At 34.8% G+C, this 4253-nt stretch overlaps 1 long non-coding RNA gene across 1 annotated transcript; it reads left to right on the forward strand.

The window, feature by feature from the left end:
• The first annotated feature begins 1193 nt into the window (after positions 1 to 1193).
• On the forward strand, positions 1194 to 4041 carry LOC135157635 (uncharacterized). The gene is made up of 2 exons (XR_010296622.1): positions 1194 to 3604; positions 3974 to 4041. It is a non-coding gene; the product is annotated as an uncharacterized LOC135157635 (long non-coding RNA).
• Positions 4042 to 4253: the final 212 nt, after the last annotated feature.

The following is a 4253-nucleotide window of genomic DNA, read 5'->3' on the forward strand; positions in this document are numbered from 1 at the left end:
CTGTTTCTATACATGTCATCAAGTATTGACTCCTGGGCTCCGTAACACAAAGATTTGCGATGAATTGCAAGTATGAAAGAACCGCACTGATTGGTCAGTAATTTAAACCTAATGCGCGTGTAACATTGATATTGATTGGTCAGTTCATTTAGCGATTGATCGCTAATCTTTGTGTTACGTAGCCCTCTTCAGGCAATATATTAATTTTTCATTTTCAGGGGCTACTGCTTACAATTTACTCCTTAACTCTGCGGAATTGGATAAGCTTTACAACCTTGCAGTGAATGTGGTTTTCAAGGAAATTTTCCCTTTGTTTTCGGGGGCTTCTTTGACCATTTTAGGGGGGAAATCGCCCCAAGCCCCCATGGATTTTCCCCCCTGCTTTTATTTAAATACAATCTTTTAGACCGTGTGCCAGCAGTTCTTCAGCCTCTGGACATCAAATTTCTCTTTCATCATTGAAACCTATAAACCTAACGTACAAGATTGCATTGATACAGTTTAATAGTACTTCACGAAATACTACAATGTAATCCACGGGCCTACTCTAGATAAACTCATGAGGGGGGGGGGGGCATTATTGCTGGTGCCTTCTAATGGTTCTCAATACTCATCTCTTGAAGATATTATTTTTATTCTCTCTCAAAGAACATTTGTATTCATTTATAAAGTGAGCTTTTCCTCAAAGACTGATAAACAGGCTCTTTCCATATTTGAATCGTCACTCAATGGAAATGTCAAAATGAACTTTATCAGAATTTGACAATAAATTGAAAGATCATCCAATCCAGCCCTTTCTTTATATTTTAAATGAATTGATCACATAACCATTCTCCTTATCACACCAAAGCAAGTCAATAATAACTGCAATTGATTCATTGTATCCCTGTTTATTGTGGTTCTAAATAGGTGTTAAAAGGTTTGTCATTTAGGTGAAAGTGAAAGGAAGTTGTCTGTATTTCCAGACAGACATGAATACTCTCAATCTTATGTACAAGTGCAAGCAAGTACAATGGTATACCCAGGGGAGGATCCAAGATTTCATCATGGGGGGGGGGCACACAGAGAATAGTTTTGTTGTGGTTTTCTGTTATTAAACCTTTCTATGTAAACAAACCATACAAGGCCTTGTGGCTCTATTTATGTAGTATTTATTTTTCATTTTCTTGTTTTGTTTTAGTTTGTTTATATTCCATGAAGTATGTCAAGAATTACTATATATATCTCAGAATATAGAGTTTTACAAAAAGCAAATTGATTAGAATTAAAATTGGTCTATTCTGTTAAAAACAAAGTCTTTTGCAAGAAAAAAATTGGTTTAAAAATAAAAAAGAACGGAAGGACTCCCCCCCCCCCCACCCCCGGTCGGGACAACAAACAGTAAGTCCAAATACAGAAACACTACAATATAATAAACTGAATCTGAATGAGAAAAAATGTCGCCATTAAAACAATTATGTTTCTTTTGCTGTGCATGCCTGCACTGCACACCCTCTATGTCATTGTACTTTTTCCTGTATGTATTTGTCAACAAATTCACAGGGTTACATCCTGAATTTCAGTTTGGATATGGTTTATGCTTCCATTTTGAAATGCCATTTGAGAATACTGTCAATACAGATTGCAAATGTAGTTCTGAGAATGCTATTTTATATGAGCTTTTTCTGAGCAAAAATCACAATCTGCAACTGGATAATCATTGCAGGTTTTGTCGAACAAGAAAGAGAGGTTCAATTGGACGAGCCCTTGTTCAAGAGTTTCTTTTTGAGGTCAGCTGCAAATTTGATGCCATAGATATAAAATTGATTGTGATGACAAACAGGAAAAAAATTACATGGGGGCTCATGGCGTTTTTTGCCCCTGAAATGCCCTACAGAGCCATGGAAACCTAACAAAGTGCCCCTGAAATGCCCTACAGAGCCATGGAAACCTAACAAAGTGCCCCTGAAATTCACATAGGCCAGTATTCTGAAGTCGGATTTAAAGTTGTGGTTTAAAGTGATTGGTTAACATTGGTTTGACTTTTAAAAAATCTGAGCTAGAAGGTCACACTTGTCACCTGTGTCTGTGATATGTTACAAAAATGAAGCCCAGAAAAAATTGCGTTCAAAAATAATTATTTATTGCTTCAAAAATTGAAATATAAAGTGACCGAAAACACCATCTTAATGTCGGAAAGTGGAATTTTCATTTAGGTTGCTTAAGAAGAATGTGCCTAATTTGCATATTATTTTCGTACAGGTGTTTGGAATTCTCTTGATCGGCCGGATCACTGGATAGGGTTAGGATGATCGATGTATGTACACTCGAAAAATATAATTCTAGTTATTTTCTAATCCTTGTTATGTATTTTAAAGGATTTTAAGGATTTGTTTTCTCGTAATATTGAGTGAAAACAATATATATACTTATATCTTTTCATATTGGCTGTTTTGAAGTTTAACAAATCCTTAGCGGAATGATATTTTTTGGGTGGTTCCGCGACTCCACTGCTTCTTGGCATTTTACGTTAGGTAGATTATTGCACGTCCTGGTTCTGGTGCAGGTCGGACTGCAATCGAAGCAGGCCTGGGAAAGGGCTGATGTAAGTGTCGTTTTGTCTTATTTTTGCATAGAATTACAGTAAAATGTAATTAATTTAATAACTAATCGTTTCTATACTATCATGGACAAAATTATGAGAAAAGAATGACTTGTTTGAAGATTGAATTTAGTCACTTTTACTTTCATAACTTTGGCAAAGCAAGTGTATCTCGGTCAAGTTCAAAGACGAGTTGTAACTTACAAATTATGAGGATATCTACTGGTTTACTTTTTGTGCTAGACATTGTTGGGAATAATGAATATAAGTAATACTTGATATTTGAAAGGTCAGAAATTTAGGATTACTTGTTGAATTGAAGAGAAAGTTTTAGTAGATTATTTGAAAGATAACATAGAGGGCGTTCTATAGTAAACATTGTATTTCAAGATGGCGGCGCCCATAGTAAGGTATGCTTCTAGCTGACCTCGTTATATTATATGATGTGATGATTTATGATTATGGTTCTGAACTAAGAAGTTAGATCTATGACTTCTTTGCTTACTGAACATACACATATTGTTTGTAGACTTAAATTACTCTTTTAATTGCAGTATCAGATGAGTAAACTGTAATAGAGAATGGTTGTGTTAAGCTCAATAGACAGAAATATGCAGTTTGACTCCGTTCGATAGAGCTACTTGCTCTATCAAGTACTTGGGTCTTGATCAAAACTTTGGAATTAATGAACATAGTTTTTACTAATTGGATTATTTATTCGTGCAAAAGAAAACATTGATATTTGTGAGTATATCATTACCAATGATTATCCACACTGAAAGTAGTAGAATTGTTTGAGAAATATAATATTTTTAAAGCTATTAATTCAGGGAATTCTAAGCAATTTTATCATGAGTTGGAGTTATGATTATCTTATGGTTACGATTGTTGCTTTCTTTAATTATAGCTGGTCCGACTCATTTGATCCTCATCGAGATTTCAAATAATGTAGAAGCTGCTACTCCTTTGTGGTATCCTGGGTGATGTAGGTGGTGTGTAACCACCAGTAGCCTCTGACTTTGGGTAGGCATTAATTACATGGATTCTTCTATTTGTGTATAAATGATTCATTTTAATAGAATATCGTGATGTATACAGTGTATGATGCATTCTTATGTCATCTGACTAAATATGAGTAATATGCTTATTATAACTACTAAATAGTTTTGAGATGATAGCTACAACGATAATATTTACAAGCTGTTTTTGAGGAATGCATGTATTTTATCATTTCAGTAAAAGATAGAGATGAATACACCCCACTTTCAATATCCATATTTTGCCATGTATTCAATATCTGCAGTCTATTATGTACATTGTGTGATGCAAGTGCTAATGACATGTTTTTGAAATGGTGTTATTGATAATCTTATTTCATTTCTGTCATTGCAGGGTTGTTGTTTTGTTACTCCTTTCTTTTTGTTGGTTTTGGCAAACCTCAATAAAGTCAAAGAAGCTCAGATCTGGTGTCCCGTAGCATCTGTAAAGTTTGCTCCGTTACGGTCTTAATTGGCTAACTCAACCCACCCCCCGACATTAATTTCATCCCATACACTTATGTGTACTATTTAGGCGTCTATAAGACGCCTATTTACAAAATCGGTGTTTGCCTTGTAGTTTTAGCTTTTCATTCTCAATAATGGTCGTTTTCAGGGTTTATTAGTTCTAATAC

Source organism: Lytechinus pictus, chromosome 19, assembly GCF_037042905.1.
Source record: "Lytechinus pictus isolate F3 Inbred chromosome 19, Lp3.0, whole genome shotgun sequence".
Taxonomy (NCBI): Eukaryota; Metazoa; Echinodermata; class Echinoidea; order Temnopleuroida; family Toxopneustidae; genus Lytechinus; species Lytechinus pictus.